The following is an 18,519-nucleotide window of genomic DNA, read 5'->3' as shown; positions in this document are numbered from 1 at the left end:
CGCACTAATAATCCAAAACTGTACTGATCCTCCATCGATAAACTGTTAAATCTAGGGCAAGCTGCACAGCCAGCACCAAACACACAAAAACAAAATGAATCCATAGCCAAACAATTCAATACCCAAGTTTTTGCAGACAGTACCATCATTAACCAACTAGGTCACTAACCAAGATCTTGATGACCCGACTCAATCTGATAACTTCCTTTAATGCTTCCCCTTGCAACCAGTTCTTACAGATACCATCAAAAAATACCTCAAAAAATTAAAGGCTACTACAACTGCCCCTGACAGTCTGCCTGCAGAATATCTTGTGATAGCAGCTAAGGCTATTGCATATACAGTTTCAATTCTGATAAATCAGTCCATATCTAAAAATAAAGCCCGCTCGCTATGGAAACAATCTTTCATTATTCCACTGCACAAGAGTAGAATCAGTACACATCTTTCAAACTGTAGGCTAATTGCCAACTTATTGCTACTATCAAAAATATTAGAAAAACATATTCATATGCAGCTTCTCAACTATGTAATTGATAACAAGCTTTTGAATTCAATCCAACATGGCTTCCATCCTTACCAAAGTGCAACTACTACTTTTCTGAATTTTGTTAATAATGTAAACACCTATAGAAATAGCAGAAGCCTAATCTCCAACATCTTCCTAGACTTATCCGAAACTTTTGATATGACCTCCCACAAAAAACTGTTAGATAAACTCTCAGCCTTAGGGCTCAACAGGTCTTCACTGCAGTGGTTTCAGAGCTATCTCTCAAACTGAGCACAAGCAGTGAAATGAAAAAATGATTTCTCCACTTTCTTGCCTGTAACTATTGGTGTCCCACAAGGATCTATTGCTCACCCCGTACTTGTTAATAGTCAATATATTCATCAATGATCTCTGCACTGCTACCCTGGTTCAATACGCTGATGACTTACCTCTAATTTGCTTTACCAGATCTTTCTCTGAACTCCAAGACCTTATGCAACAAGCCTTCTCACTTGAAACATAGCTAAATAATTTGCAATTGCTAGTAAGACTTTTGGCTTTTCCCGGTTAGGGTCGCCACAGCGGAACTCCGGTCTGCTCATGATTGGCAGTGGATTTTTACAGTGCCAAATTGCCACCCTGACGCCCAACCTTCATAGAAGGCATTCCCATTCATGCTTGCACCTACCTGCATGTCTTTAATGTCACTCGACCACGGGGTGGACATGCAGACTCCACACAGAAGCTGCTCCAGCCGAGAATCAAACAGGAGAACCTCTTGCTGTGAGGCGACAACGCTAACTGCTGCACCACCGCGGCTGTTAGGAACCCCCCCCCCTCAAATAAATTACTTCTCTTTACTGCAAGACACAGCTGTACCAAAACAACAGTATCATATCTGCCAACAACATTATGATAGACAAGTAAACCATGCCAAATTACTGGGTGTGATTTATCTATTTATACAATTTGTTAACTGGGGCAGAGCACTGATCCCACTGGACAAATTATAGTTTCAGCCCAGAATGTGGAAAAAAATAAAAAAAAATTATACAATAAAAGAGTACACTAAACCAAACGAATGGTTACTGAACAGTAGAAAAAAAATATTTAAGAAGGTAATCAACAGAAGCCACTATGTACAATATTTACATTATTTAATCAGATGACCAGTTGAAATTTGACTACCATGTATCACACATGGCTAAAAGAATCATCAAAAACTAGACACACTATACAAAATAAAAACCTACCTAACTGACACAGCCAGAAGATATATGCCTTGTACTTTCTTACTGCCATCTTGTTTCCATGGTGTGCCAGTCTTCACTAACCTTCAGGTCTCACCGTTGTCCAAACCTGAGCAATGTTATAATACAATGGCCACATTTACAGTAAGCTATAAGAACAGAACCCATGAACCCAGATGAGGAAGTCCATTTTTTCTTTCCCTTAAAACTAGTGTGCTTCTTTTCTTAAAGACTGGACAGTGACCTGGCCTCCTCAACAAAGAACCACCGCTTTTTGTTGACAAGGACTTGAAAGGTAACAGTAAAAAAATATTTAGTTATTGCTATCAAAAGTTCTTTTCGAGCCACTATTTGTTGTGTGTGGCCCAAATATCTGGTTATTTTCTGGCAGAGTACACATTGCCAGACCTCTCACCTTCGCTATTTTAGGGGAACATTCATTCCTATTTTCAGGCCTGATTTGCCGTGTACATGATGTACCTATTTTTAGAAGCATGTCTAAATTTTCAGGCTTGTTTTACCTCTTCACACATGTTTTCCGATCTCTCTCATCATGCATGACTTTTGAAACCGTCTAGTACACAGAAAATATCACTATATAACCAACGTGCTAGTGACATCATTCATTTAGAGAAAGAAGACACGCATCTTACATCCAATTTTTCAGAAGCAAAATTACACAAATTTATGTGTTTGAATTTTGCTATATATTTTATTAAAGTCTATAGATTTTGAACTGTCTCTGAGATAATGAGCTTTTATTTTTACATCATCTTTGTCACCCTCTGTTTTTAAATGCTTTTCTAAGTAATATCCTACATTCCTACTGGAAGCAGAGTTGTATGCTTTTTGGTATTCAGTTTTTATTCTGATAGTTGTCCTAGTTTTTGGCTGTTTGTACCTACTTTTATGGACCTTTGTTCCTATTTTTAATGTCTGCAGGTTGAGAGGAATGCACGTTGCATATTAGTCAGGTTTTTTAGTTTTTGAATGTGCTCTTTGTATGTGAGGTAGGGGGTTAAATGCACCCAGTTTAATTGTAATTTAAGATGGACTGAGGCAAGTTGCCACTGGGGTAAGTAATGCAGACAGATGTGAGTTCAGCGTTTTACGTTTTGTTCTTTCTGAGCCGCATGAATTTTGTTCTGTTAATGTTAGTTACTTACTAGCAACCTTTGTGTAACCATTCAGTTGTGAAAGAGACATGGTATTCTAGAGCAGCTTGAATGTTAACAGCAGGTGATGAAGTGAAGTATATAAAAGGATAAACATTAGGGTGAAGTGATACTTGACAAAATCCCCACATGAATGTTCTGGGAAACTGAGTTTTTACTTCCAGTTATGAGTTTGCAGTGTTGGTTGCAGGGGCAGTCCTTCATGTACTTATTTTACGAGCTATGCGTATGTGTTGTGTGAGTTACCACTATAATTGAAACTCTTAAGTTTTAAAATAATATTAAATTATTACCAATCCTCATACATCAATACTTTTTGAATAAAATGAAGCTACTAGATTATCATATATACCGCCAAAATGTATAATCTCTACTGAGACACCCTATCTACCTGAATGTTAAATAAATAAAATGCTGTTACTGGTCTATCTACCTGAATGTTAAATAAATAAAATGCTGTTACTGGTCTCTGACATTAGTTTAGAATTCATTTGTCCTTGCACTTCCCTCCACTATGATTTTTTTCCAGAATATTGGAAGCCTACCATCTACGTTTTACCATGTGCCAATCTCATAGATTTCACTGTCCTACCTTTTCACAGTTTAATTGCTTTCCTGACATGCTTACAAAAATATTTCTGACATATCTGATGAATCTTGTGGACTGTTGATAACATTATCTTTGGTGGTTCTTCTATAGCTAGATTAAGTGAAATTCTTTGTGTGACACTTGTCCAAAGAAAGACACACTGAAGGCTATAACTTTGACAGCTCTTTTCCATATGAAGTTGTTGCCAGTACAATTTCTAAGTGTACACCAGCAATGATTCCATTCTTTTGGGAGATGTTCCCTCCTTCACATTGGTGTGACTATGAAATTTTTATAGTCCTGTTAAGGAGTGTGGGGGCTTTACCCCCATATGTTGGAGTATAATGGACTTGCCCTCTGTAAAAAAAAAGTGTTTAAAGTTAACGTTTTTGTCTTTCTGTGTCTCAGGCATTATTTTTAATTGTTTCTGATAATTACACTTTTTGCAGTTTGGCAGTCCATAATACATCTATTTTTGGCAGACTTAACTGCATTTAAGTGTGTATCATTTTCTGTCCTCTATCCAAAAATGAATTAAGCCAGTATGCTGTCTGGTCATAAGAAGTAAAACCTTTCGCATCAGATGGGATACCACGGCAGCACTAGGCCCAGTGTTATCATCACAGCGCCATCGATCCTAACGCATCAATTCCACTGGAATGAATGCTGTGAAAGACTATTCATCTCTCAACTTTCAAAGTAGTTTCTGTACTCCCTGATCAGTTATAAACCGAGATCCTGTGGTGGTAAAAGGAAATAACATAAAAACAAACAGAGGGCAAACAAAAGAAATATACGTATCACAAGCTGATAGAAACTACCTGTCAGTAGATCTCAGTGACATCAAGCAGTAGTCTGCCTTGACGAAAAATGCTTCTCTTTCAAACATGGCAAGAAGGAACTCTGGGAGAAGTGGAGGAAAAGCCCGAGTTCTGGTTTGCTATCCTGCACAGAAACATCTGCAGATTCTGTGGCTGGGTTAATGGATCTGAGACTAAGTTGTTCATTTACCTTGGGACTCGTCAGTGAATCATAGTGAGTGCTGTCCATATTCAGAGATTACCAGTAATCTAACTGCATTTGGTATATGCAACCTTTATAAATGAACTTTTTATCTAATAGGTTGCTTTCGATAACACCAAAAGACTGACTAGGAAATAGTTGATTTTGTTAAAATGGAACGCTTAACTAGGAAATAAAATCTGTTTTCTCTCTTCACTTGAAAATGTTCAAATAGTGTGATACTTCAGTATAGACTGTACAAAGGTTTATTCTGATGCATGTAAACAGCAAAATAAATACAAAGGCAACTGTAAATTTGCAGCACCCTACTTTGCATATCTTTTTGTTTTGCCTGAGTGTAGGACTGATTGCCAGTTTGCAGTTGAAACAGAAAAACAGACCCACAAATCTGTAAGTGTGATGGGCATACTGAAAGATTCAAGGGATGGAAAACTAATGTTTCTTCACAACTGTTCCTGTGTTTCACATACTGCAGTGCTCCAGAGGTTTCTTTTTTAGTTAGAAAAATGAGTGCTATTTCTTTAATAACAAAAAGGCTTTCTTTTTAAGAGTGTCATAAAAAGCTGCCCTGCTCTAACCTCTGCCCCCCTTCACCCCCATCATTCACTCCCCATGCTGCTATTTATGGGGTTTCTTCCAAATTAAATGGTCTTTTTTTGTTACACATCATTAATTCCATCTGTTCCAAGAAGAAGCCTGCCCTTTTCCTAAGTGATATTTCTATTTTCTCTCTTTATTTTCACTATAGCTCTGGGATCCGTGTTTTACACTGCTTAACAGAGAGAAAGCCAGAATACTGAATTGTTGACTTAATATATTAGTCTGTCATATTGGCTAAACTTTTCAGGTTAGTCCCATCCACCCCCTTTAGTCTTAGATACCTGTAGCAAGTATGAGTTCCTTCTTCGATTAAATCAAAACCCATTCAGAGTTCAGGTGATGTAAACTATCATGGTATATTACTTGTTAACAGTGACAAATACATCATAAGTTGCATTGCACAGTTTAACAAACAGAAACTCTATGCCATAAACGTTAAAAAAGGAACATGCAAGTAGTCTGATGTATAAATTTGAGCTGCTGATGCCTCTCATGTACTCAGCATACTTGTTTTAATTTCTGTCATCTAAAGTAAAATAAGTAAATAGCCTTATCTTACAGTCATGTATTGTAATCACACATTACATGTTTACTTGCATATGTAATGATAGTGTTTGAGCTAGTGTCAGATAATGCTTTTTGTATGTAACTTCACAGCAGTTGAGGAAACGTTTTTGTTGGAGTTTATGGTAACATCACCAACAGATTCGATATATTTTTCTAACTTCCAAAGAAGTTAAAATGTTGAAGCCATACTGTTACAGTAAGTTTGAATATTGTGACTGAGTTTATAGGTTTGCAGGATTGAAACTTCCTTGTAGCATACCTGCAGCAGACATTCTGAAAATATAAGCATTCTGGCTTTTGCTACAGTAACTGCAGTTTACTCGAATTTAACACTAAAGATTTATTTTATTCTTAAGTTGTTAAATGGGTATAACACACTGATGCCATTGGACCTATTTCACTCTCATCGTGGGGGTAAATGCAGCAGATACATGACATTATATGTAGAGTGAATGAATATCATACATGTATATATTGCATTTTGTCAAAGCAGATAACAGAGTTGGCTTGAGGGTATAAATACAATAGGTACATGATATTATATACAGAGTGACTTGGAAAACATGATATGTACATGCAATATCTACTGAGTGGACATCACATCCGACATGCTAAAAGAACCACAATAAAAAGTAGTGTCCGAACAAGGTATGTAGAGCAAAGTAGGGTAGGAAGAGGCTATGTTATATCATCAGAGAGAGAGAGAAATAAATATTTACTTTAAACTGCTTGTAAATAATTACTGTGAACTACTAGTTTTACAAAACAGGGGAACTGTAAACCGTTAGGCAGGACAATAATATGGAGTCAATTTTGCTTGTACTTTCGATCCGATACCCCTGTCCTTTCATAAAGTGTCTTGTACATGATAGCATTGTTCTGAATGTACAACAAACCCTTTTTTTTTCCAGCTGACTCTTGCATGCTACCCAACATAATCAACAACAGCGTGTAACTAAAGGACAGCAATATCCCGAGTGACATACTCACAAACCTGTCTTGATACTTCTATGTTGAGATATGGCACTTATGTTACCTGTATAACCTGCTGACAGATTGTCCAGGAATGGAAAATAGCTAGAGCTTCCTTCCAGATGTGATCCTAGAAGCATGCATGAAGCAATGGCCTGCTCGGGATTGTTTTTAAGGAGACCTGGTACTTTTACCAACATGCAGAGAATCTCTACTAGTAATTCTGTCTCTGGACCTAAAATTAGAGACATTAATGGTTAATATATCAGAAAAAGGCACAAGTCATATAGATACACAAGGAAAAAATAAAGAAATATGATATTTCATTAAAACTTTACTCATGAGTGCCCAAACCCATTCCTGTCCCATGGATCACAGTGAAATTAACTTTTTCTAAAGGTATTCACATATACACTGTCCTTTAATTACATATATATATATATATATATATATATATATATATATATATATATGTATATATATGTATATATATACTGATACTTACATTTTTTACTAGAAAATGATTTATTTATTTTATTTTTATTTATTTTATTTTATTTTATATTATTTGCTCATTACTGACCAGGTTAGTCCCACCAGGCTAGTGTATTCTTTTCACTGGAGAACTGAGGTGGCACACATACTGACTAGTGGAATTTTATCCAGGGTATGAAAATATACCATATAGCTACTACGTATTATATACACTATACATTGGTTTTATAAAACTAAGATCCCTCTGTCATAGAAAGTCTTGACAACAGTACATATGAAAATCTGCTAAAAGTGTCTTGTGCATTATATATCTACAATGTGTGCAGTCTGTGTTTCATACATCTGTTGTACTGACAGTAGGAGGAGCTGTTTTAACTTGACTTTACACCACATTTAGTTGCAGCATCAGAAATCGAAGGTTAGGATTCCATAAAGCAATTGTCATTAGCTTTTGTAGACAAATCTTATTTCAGTATTAAGCAGCCTGCGTGGCACATCTAACACAATGTCTGACTGCTTTTGGTTGGATCTCACACACTGATTCTCTAGAAAATATTTCTGCTCCAGTACCTTTTCTAAGTGTGTCCACTGGTAACCATTTGACATGTCATGACCCGCTAGAGTGAGTCTTGAAACACAGAGACTGATTGACCAAAAAAATGGACTTACATAAATTAAGTCTGAGATGGCCATTTTTCGGAATGTTCCAATGTCTCCGTGGAGTTAGTATGTATAAGTTTGAGGGGGGGCTTACCTCCCACATTGATGGGTTGCAGGGAAACAGAAGAGTGATGTTTGAGATTCGCTTCTCTCCTGCATTTTCAATATTTGTTTTTCTTGTACATTGGCACTCAGCATTTTGAATGCAGACATTTTGGCAGGGAGCCATGTTTAGTATCAACATCTCCCAGCACTGTCTATGATCTTGGGTTGTGATGATGACCAACTCCAGTTGCATTTGTCTGCCTTGTGACTAAAATTTTCATCAAGTGTCACTGAAGTTTTCCAATTTCCATAATATTTCTGGCAATTTTCTCGTAGTACTGTTTCTGTTTCATTAAAATGTCTGAATCTTGCATTCTGCTATTTTAGCAAGGTTAGGGCAATACTAGAAACACCCCCATAGCTGGCATCCTAGCTGAAACAGAGCTGTTAGGTGGGCATGTGCATTATAATTCCTGGTCAAAGGGCGACCTACATTGAGCACCGTTGTACACTTTTCTAGGGAGCAGCCAGACTTACCTGGGTCAGGAAATGGGATGTGGTCCATTAGAAGGTATGAATATGAATTTGGGGAGTGGCTCAAAGAATTCACATGACAGATGAATGACACCCCCTCCCATACTGTACTGTATTGTACTTATTAGGGTAAGCTTGATGGTGTGCAAGCATGAGACAAAGAAAGGTAATATTTGCATGGTTTATACTTTGCAGCATTCATTCAGCTTGCTCCACTGGGTTGTGCACATAAAGGATTTGATGTATGTGCTCAAATGCCAATGCTCCAAGAAAGGTTCTGAGCTCTTGTTATAAAAGTTTTGGACCATTATTTAACATCACCTATTCTTTGTATTCCATGTCTTAAACATATTAATCACTGTTATGGTTGTCACATCTATTAATTGAATAACTTTTGGGTACTTTGGTTAAGAGTCAACATGTAGTAGAACATTATTAGGCAGAAACCTCAGCTATGCTAATGTTAGTTGTTTTCTAAGGTAAGAATTTATCTCTCTGATTTGGTTCATATGTATGCCACAAATTTTACATTTTGCACTATCTGCCATATTTGCACTGTTATGTTGTGCCAGTATATGATATCGCTTTCTCAGTCTTTGAACTTAGACATAACATAATATGACACATTGTATTGTTCATATGACTTTATTAGTGGTAGTATCTGTTGTATATATTGCTGCATTTTAAGAACTGAATTAATGGTGGTTTTTGTACTAGAGTTTGCATATTTGCAATTACAATGTCCTTATTCACATCTGACTGTAACCTATTAGCAGTTAGATGACACATGTATTACCAAAATGTCACATCAAGCTGACATTCTGATCTATTCATCTTTAAACCTTGAGTCTGTCTAGTGGCTTCATCTGATGCTGTGCACCTGTTTTATAGTACCATTGATCAAACATGTCAGCAATACTATTGCAATGCACAACCCTCTAGACCTTCAATCTCAACAGCCACTGCATTTTGAAAAACTTCCAGAGCTGACCAAGTGCCAGTTGGCTGTCTCAGAAACCTTTACTTGCTTAAATGTGCATTGAGGTTTCACAACTTTGACCTTGACTCATCCAATTGAATTTGCCATAATGGTAAAACATGAATCATGATCACAGAGCAATATCATAGTACCGAATCTTAATAACATAAAATATATAAAGAAAGCAACCAGTAAATGTGTTTTGTCTCTTTGGAGTCTTTTTTGCAAAGAGGCAAAAGCATAAACATGCAGTGCAGCAACCTCTAAGGTGCATAAAATGGAAAGAAATATGTACAGAGGAAAGAAAGAAAAAGGGAAGAACAAGCAGAGGATCACACCAAAGGGCAATATATAGGAGTGTGTGGGATTGGAGGCTGATCAGCATTTCTTTTCTGGGATAGATCCTCATTTTTTCATTATGTGGAAAGAAGAGAAGAGTATGGTTAGGACTGTGCATGGGGAAAGACAGACAGACACAGCATAACATGTACAAATAGGGGGAGAAATGCATTCACTACAATGGGGAGAAATGGAACAGGTGGAGACACAGGGTAGGCAAATGGGGATGGAGAAGATTGGGCAATGCCCACAGTGTGGTGTGTAACACAAGTGGAAGGGAGTACTTGTGGATGGGAATAGAGTGGGGTACAAGCAGCGGTGTACCATCTGTTATCCAATACCAGAGGGAAATTGCAGGAATCTATCACGATAATTATCCTCAGAGTGGATGGTGGTATGCATCTTTCCCTCACCAGTGGCCAGATGGTGAAGTTTGGCCAGGAGAGTAGAGCCACAATCTGATTCAGAAGACTATGTATTCAGTCTATAGATTTTCCCACTGCCATCTCCAGAGCAGCCTCTATCACCTGTTCCAGCTGCATTTGGGCTACTTCAGTCTACCTGCCAGGGAGGGACCAGGGTCCCCCTCCAGTGAGACATTGATAGCCTCATTACCCCCCAAGCACAGCCTTTCCAGGTGGGAGATATTGTGGAAGTGGCTGATAAGCAAATGTATCATCCTGACCTGAAATGCAAGGCATAATGGAAAGCTTCCTCTAAGTGACCCTCTCTTTCATATTTAAATCAGGTCAGCACTTGGGTGTGTACAAAACCAAAATCTTTCACCTGCTGCAAAAACTGGACAAATCTTCTTCACACCCACTGATAAAACACAAGCATGAGTGTCCAGCTTCTAACTGCATTTTATTTAATAAAATCTTCCTTGGTTCTGCACACTTTATCACTTATGACTGATAGAAATAACAATGGCCTTGTTGAAAGCCCCGCTTGCCTCCTGTGGAAGACAACAGCATTGCTCTCATATACTGTTCCTGCTGACAGAGAGAGGCATGACAGAGAGCTGTAACAATTATAAAGAAATATTCTAGAACAACTGTACCCTTAGCTACATGAATGGCAGTAAGCAAGTTTTGCTCCTCCACATATGTTAACATACATATACAGAAAAAGGCACAGTAACACAATGAGACACATCAGCTAGTGTGCATGCATGCCACAAGTCCCTGCAAAAAAAAAAAAAAAAAAACCACGTATTGCATGAAGTGGCATCTCTACCTCCCTATGACATGAAAAAGCTGAACAGTAGCCGACACATATCACCTAACCGGGCCTTCACAAATACCCTCCATTAGCATCATCAGTACTAAGCATATAACAGGATAGAAGAAAAAAATACAATGTTATCCACTTACTGTACCATTTGGGGCAGCATTGTTTAACCTCTCCTTCTTGTGTACTGTATTATCATCAGAACGATACCTGCAACATCCCCCAGTCATGGTGATGCCTACAGCACAGACTAACACCTCAGCCAAGTCATACCAGGCATTATGGTATCTGAAGGCATCAGCTTAGAGGCCCAGTAGGTGTTCCTTGTAATTGCCACAAAAGAGATGGAGCATAATCTAGTTCTCCATGAGGCACCATGAAAAGCTAGCACAACTCTGTCTTTATTCAGTAGCCTAACAACTGCTCAGAGATACCTCATGTTTAGCTTTTCAAGCCATGAAAGACCCAGTCTTATTTGAACTCCTTTTTCTATGCAGAACCAATGCCTTTACAAACCCTGCAGTTACATAGTCTGAGTACTCAACATCGCACCTCCATAAGAGGGATCACCAAGAAGACACTGATATATAGACTGTTTTATATAGCATATATCGTGGACAGAATTAGTTTAAAAAAAATAAAAAAAAAGACAGCTGGTTGTACAAGTCCCAGGATACAAAAAGTGTCCAACCCTGGTAGGGACACTGGTGCCAGGAATGGAAAAAATGGCAGTACAGAATCCTAAAGACATGGAAACATTCCTACAATGGGGTTCGACCAGGCTCAGAGGGAGGATGGCCCCCCTGTTTTAGAAAGTAGTAGTATTCTACAAAAATCACAAAAAAACTGATAGGCCAAAGAAGAGCCATAAAGACGACAGAGTGGACTATTGGGGATGAGAAATAAGTTATATATTGTTACTATTATGCAAGAAGCCCAGAATTTCCAGACAGAAGATATACAAAAAATTAACAGAGAAAATAGAGGAAAGAAAAATACTTGCACAAGAAAAGCTGTCGAAAGCTTCAAATGCAGATCTGTGTTCATTAATACAACAGATTCATGAAAAAAATTATATAGACCAAGAAACTTTCTGCTGTTTGCAAAAAGAACGATTGAGGAAGTGCGAAAATATAGAACAAAATTTAGAGATTTTTGAAAGGCATAAAAAAGAAATATGCATTTGATGTTCAGGCATTTTTGACAAATGGATGGCAGCAGCTGGGGAAAGGGAGTGGTGATCAGGCTTTGCTGGACCAAGTGTAAAAGACAGTGGCCAATGACAGATATGCTGTTGGGGGTTGCAGGTGCACATTACAGCAGTACTGTAAATATGTTGACCGACACTCTATTGAGAACTGCCATATAGCTGAAACACCTGATGTCCTTAAGGGATCATTTCCATATACCCCATGTTACCTCTAATACAAGAGGTTTTAAGGAATCACACAGTGGAAAGTCTAGCTTGGCTGGGTTTTTCTTTTAGTTTTTTACTGATTGGATTTTCTGTGTGACCTTGTTACTCATTGTTTTAGTCTGACACTCTATACTGTGTCAAGGCAAAGGTAAATTCTAGAACAGCTGAGAGTCATCATGGGGAGCAAGCTTTTGTAGTCAGTTTTCTTGTCTATGCAGGGGAACAGTGCTTCTGGGATCATCTCTGAAGGGTGGATCCACCTCCCATGTGTCATTGTCAGCACCAAATCAATACTGTGTTCATTAGATCTCTGTGCAGCAATTCTGTACACGCAAACTGTAAGATGACCAAAGCATATAGGTTGCATATTTGTTGTTATAGGAACATCAGATGCTGAGACATGTTACAATGACTGCACAGGTAGGTGGGAACTGTATGGTACATCTTGCTTGAACACCCTTAACTTGCATGCCACAAGGGCATAGTTTTGGCACAGGTATTCTAGCTCACTCCACAGTGTCTTTTGTTGCATATTCACAGGGCAAGCCACTGCTGTGGTGACACCTGTAGAGGTGAAGACATGACAATGGGCTGATGTTTGCACCCGCGTGGGGGGCGATAGTGATGATGAAATACTGATACCCAAGTCACAGTCCAGTTGTACAGTGGCACTGCCCTATTCATCTGTTCATCCTGGGTAGTCATTTACCAACAGTACATAGTGCCCACAGATGACCTGCAGCTGCATAGTCTAAGTGCTCATCATCTCACCTCATAAGAGGCAGGGTGTCCCACACCATCACAGGTCACAGATGGCTTCTGACATGCAAGCAGATCTTGAGATTAAGCAGCAGACGCGCTGCAGTATCATTCAGGCAAAATCTGCAGTTGAGTGGCATTTGTGATAAAATTGGAATCCAAGGACAAAGTCCTCATTTGTCCACTTTCTTGCAGAGTATTTTCAGTGCCAGCATGACTTTCAGCACTGGTAGTGGTAGAGTATGTACCATGGGTACCCACATAAAGATGTTGTTTCACAGTACACAGTCCTCCTTCCCTGTGTCTGGATGTCTCTACCACTACTCGATGGCAGGCAACCAAGGCACTCAGCTTCCACTAGCAGGACACTGTATGAACAGACATCTAAATTACAGTCCTGCAGTCACATACCATCCCTGTCAAGAGGGGATGCCAAGTCCTTGCACAAAAAGCCAGCATGGTAGAAGTACATCACAGTCATGTACTGACACTCCCTACCGCGTCACAACAGGAAATTGTGTATGTCACAGATTACCCTTCACCTCTTGACTGTTGCCTCTGCCTCAGGCCATGGACAAATACTGGCACCCTGTCCTCATCACAAGAGGAAGTTGCCTATAGCAAAGAGTGCCTTTCATCTCACAGTGTAGATGCAAGTCATTGTGTCTATAGACAAACACAAGTCATTTTGACTCTAGTCATTTGTGCACATGATGATGACTGTGACACTCCTTCCATTCCTGGAAATGTCTGATGACCAGCATGGGTAACATAACCTGATGTTAAAGCTACAAGCACAATTATTCTGTGTAACAACACAGTGTGACTGTGTGCTTGTCAGGACCTAGTAATCTGGACTTGACTTTACCGTTTGACCTGTGTTGCCAGGTACTGTTTTTGATGCTGTCTGGGGATGGCATGCTGCTCCATCACACTCTTATCAGATGATGACATTGATGGATATGTGTCTGCATGGTCTGTTTTTGTAAGTAACCTGGGTCTGCACAGCATTTCTCCTCACCAGCATATTTTGGAGCATACACATGCTAAGAACATTTTTCTGGCTGTGGTATGCTGGAGGGACTGCCTCTCCAGACATGTGATTATTGGTTAGAAGTTATGGTACATCCCCCACGGATGGTAACATTTCTGTTGACACCTGGTGCTGCCTCATTCATGAGGGTGAGAATCGGCAGTGCTAAAAATGACATTGTGTCTGTATTATCTCTGCTGTTACACCAAACATTCTCACTCTCTGCAAATACAAAATTTTCAGCATGTTTTAATTGTGATGTTCACAGTGGTGCTCAATTTCCATCCAATACAACTATGAATCACGCTTGTGATCCACTAGCATCATTTGCATATCATTAGAACATCACTTCCCTGCTGAGTTTTATTTATTTATTTATTTTATGTTTGTTTACTGGGATAGTCTGACTGGGTAGTTATTCCATTTTCACTGGAGGCCCAGGGAAAAAAAACAAAGTTACAGTGAATACATAGCATGAACAAATACAAGCAAATGAAATCACAATTATAATAAAAGAAACATAAAAAAATGCAATCATACGTAAAATACTAAAATAAGTTGCACAGCCAAAAAGAAAAACTCACACAATGTGCATGTCATTATACCATCATTTGCATACGTCTTTATGTATCCATTTGGGGTCATGACCCTGCAGCACACCCTGGGACTGGGAATCACTACAAGCCTGTATCGTACTTCGTGTATCTGATTCTGGTGCAAATGTGCACTGTATACTATGTAACCAGTCTGTGATTCATGGTCTTTTGTGTATAAACTGTGAACACATTTTTTATATGCTAGATCACTAATGTGATGGTGAGCATTCAACTTATAAGAATGTTGAACCCCAGTTTTGGGTAGAGCTTTAAATAACTATGAAAACTGAGATGGTATATGAGGAGGAGAAACATGTATTCCATGGGAACTGCATGTACACTCATGTCCATACCTCGCAACTGTCCAGATTTTAGCAGACTATCCAGATTTTTACCACATATTTTTGATCTGTACCTCATCACATGTGTGGTTTTCTGGCATAGCACTAAGGACTGAAGTCACTAAATAATGACACATTTGAATTTCATACATTGTGCTTTAGAAAATTCTTGTTAACACAAAACATGTTATTCCAACAATTTTCAAAGTTTATAAGAGCAATATTTAAAATCTGTCACTATTTTGGGGCCTGTGCTCCTCCCACATTATTGTAGGCTTTATCCAGATTTCTTGCACTAAGAGGTTGAGAGTGTTGTAACCTGGCCACTTAGACAGTTTTTTTCTTCATTTTGGTGACACCATATTTAAAATATATCACATAGATCCAGATCATTCTTCAGGTAAATGGGCAGTATGAAAGGGTGGAAGATGACCTAGGATTGTGCTGAGTATGCAGGTGAAACTTCATAGATATAAGCTTAAGATTTGCTAACTCATTAATGCAGAGGTGGAATTTCCATGTGTTCTTCTAGTGACCTGGGTTGGATACTGCTGTTGGGCACTTGAGCAGTTGCACTACAAAATTCACAAGAGACTCTTCACAAGCATTCCACGAAAAGAAAATGTCATTGCTAAATCTAGTATATCAACCAATGGTTAAACCGTGGAGATTTGAATACAGTAACCCCCTTTTAAATCAATATTTGACTGCATTTGTTAATCAAATCTGCCTAAATAATTTCTTACCATCTCTATACTTTCTTCTGCAGGGTATAATAGTATAGAGGGGAAACATCATCCAAGTTGACTAAAAAAGATTCCTTTCTGCATGTGTATGCTCCCTGATCTATTTAAAAAAATCAGAGCTGTCCTTAACAAAATGGTCAATAGTGCTATTAATAGGTTTCAAATAGTGCTATTAATAGGTTTCAAACAGTGCTCAATAATGCATGAAAAAGGTTCAGCCTTCCAACCCTTGGCAGAAACTGTAAGTCTGAATGGTGGATTTTAAATTTTTGGTATGTCAAAAATCACAGGTAACATTGCATTCTGAACAATCAGAACATATGTTCATTCCTCTATACTGTTTCTCCTACAGCAGTGGGTAGAGAGATGGTAAGAAATTATTTAGACCAATTTGATGTACAAATGAAGTCGAATGTTGATTTGGGTTTGCATTTTATTAACTCTAGAACTGTTTAATAATTATTTTTATGTTTAAGGAGATGTATTATTAACAGACTTTGGGGGTCTTTATGGGAGCAGTTATGGCCCCAACCTATGCTAATATATTTACGGCATTATGAAAGAAAGCTACTGCATTCAAATCTGTGCAGTTTAAGCATTGTTTGTTGTATACTACATTTATCTAGAACATTTTCTTTTCATGGAATGCTAGTGTGGATTTTTAAGTTATTAGTAGCAATGTCCTTTTTCTGAAATTTGAAGTTAATTTTCACCGAGAAAGAATTGATTATGTGGATATTACAGTTTACAGAAAACAGGAGAGTGGTTCGAGTTCCATCACAGGAAGCCCATTAAACGCAATACATATTTAGCTTTTTTAGTATGCATCCCATTACTGCGGTGGTGGTGCTGCGGTAGCATTGTCGCCTCACAGTTAGATGTTGCCCGTTCGATTCTCAGTTAGAGCGGCTACTGTGTGGCGACATGCGTGAATTGGCGTTCCTTCGTTGAAGGTTGTGCGTTAGGCCCGGCAAGCCAGCACGTTAAAATCTACTGCCAATCATTAGCGGACCGGAGTTCCGCTGTGGCGACCCCTAACCGGGAAAAGCCGAAAGACAGAAGACAGTATGCATCCCATTCATAGCAAAAAAAGGTATCATTAAAAGTCAGTCCATTAAAACATCAGAGTTTACATCTGATGACATGTATTTTTATGGATAAGTGCAAGGAGATAACTATTTTTTTAAGGACAGAAATTATCCTGATGTACTTAATGACATATTTAAATTCAGAAATCCTAAATTTGTACCGGTGATCCTTTTTGGCTATAGATTTGAATATGAAAATGATGTTGAAAGTCATAAAGTAAGCAATGATTTTATGGTACCTGTCACATATACGTTAGAGTTTGGACAATAAACTTTAAAAAGGCATTATTAAAACACACTCACTAGAACGTCTTGAAGGGTTATAAGGTTTTCATACAGGTTGTGGGCTACATGCCTAAATTTGTTGGTAAAAGGGCAGCTAATAAAAAATATATTTTTAAGAAGGGAAGCAAGCTATTAGCAAAATTAGGCACATAAAGAAGTCCTATGGAATTTTCGGTGTTTCAGATGCAGGCAGTGTAAATTTAAGACATACTCCTTTTGTGGTCAGTGGTTGTAGAGAAGTCACTATAGTGGCCTTTAGTAAACATACTTGTGAGACCAGCAGTGTTGTCTATCATGTCAGTTCACAGCATGTGATAGCATTTACATTGGTAAGATAACTAGGAAGTTGATGGATAACGTTGCAGAACAGATGATGAAAAAATGCACTTTTTAAACATAGTTTTCAATGTGTGAATTATAAACAATTTGTTTTTTTGTTAGGAAAAAGTGGATGATGACCTTAGAGGTGACAATATTGTTACTTTGTTATTAAGATGTAAATTAGCTTGCCAATTTCAGTTTAATGCTTTAAGAAAACCGGGTTTGAATGGAGCTATTAATTAAGCCTGTTTTCTTAAGAAAGAAAACTTGCATTACTGATGTTTCATTGGTTATTATACAATGCCTACCCTAAAAACGTGCACGCTGATTGGCCAGCCCAACCAGCGTGCCCGTGGTAAATCCCTCAATATACTAACGGAAAAAGGTCCGTCGCCCGGACTTTTCCGTTAAGAAAATATCTCGCTATGTTAAAAGAGTTTAACATAGCGACAGATTTAAAAGCAACGGAGATCTCCGTTGCTTTTTAAAGCTGTCTCGCTATGTTAAACTTCTTTAACATAGCGACATTAGTAAAAGCAACGGAGATCTTGCGATCGCCGTTGCTTTTAATGTCGCTATGTTAAATGAGTTTAACATAGCAGACAGCTTTAAATAAGCAACGGAGATCTCCGTTGCTTATTTTAAAGCTGTCTCGCCATGTTAAACCCATTTAACATAGCGAGACAGTAAAGCAACGGAGAACTTGCGTTCTCCGTTGCTTTTGCCCAAACTCTGATGTACTGCGAGGCATGCAGTACATCAGAACTGCCGCGAACACCAGACAGGTGCGGAAGGGCAGCAAAGAGGCATTATACAATGCCATTATTTAAGAAAAGTAATTATTTCTTTTCTTAAATAATTGCATTAATAACAATAACCACTTCTGGTGGGTAATGCTGGATTTACCCACGGTTGTCTTTGTTTGGTCCCTCGGGCTTCGCCTCGGGACCAAACCACGCCAACCGTGGGTAATCAGCATTACCCA

Source organism: Protopterus annectens, chromosome 2.part1 (assembly GCF_019279795.1).
Source record: "Protopterus annectens isolate FY-2018-M chromosome 2.part1, PAN1.0, whole genome shotgun sequence".
Classification (NCBI taxonomy): domain Eukaryota; kingdom Metazoa; phylum Chordata; order Ceratodontiformes; family Protopteridae; genus Protopterus; species Protopterus annectens.
The sequence above is the reverse complement of the archived record's forward strand: the minus strand, read 5'-3'. Positions refer to the sequence as shown.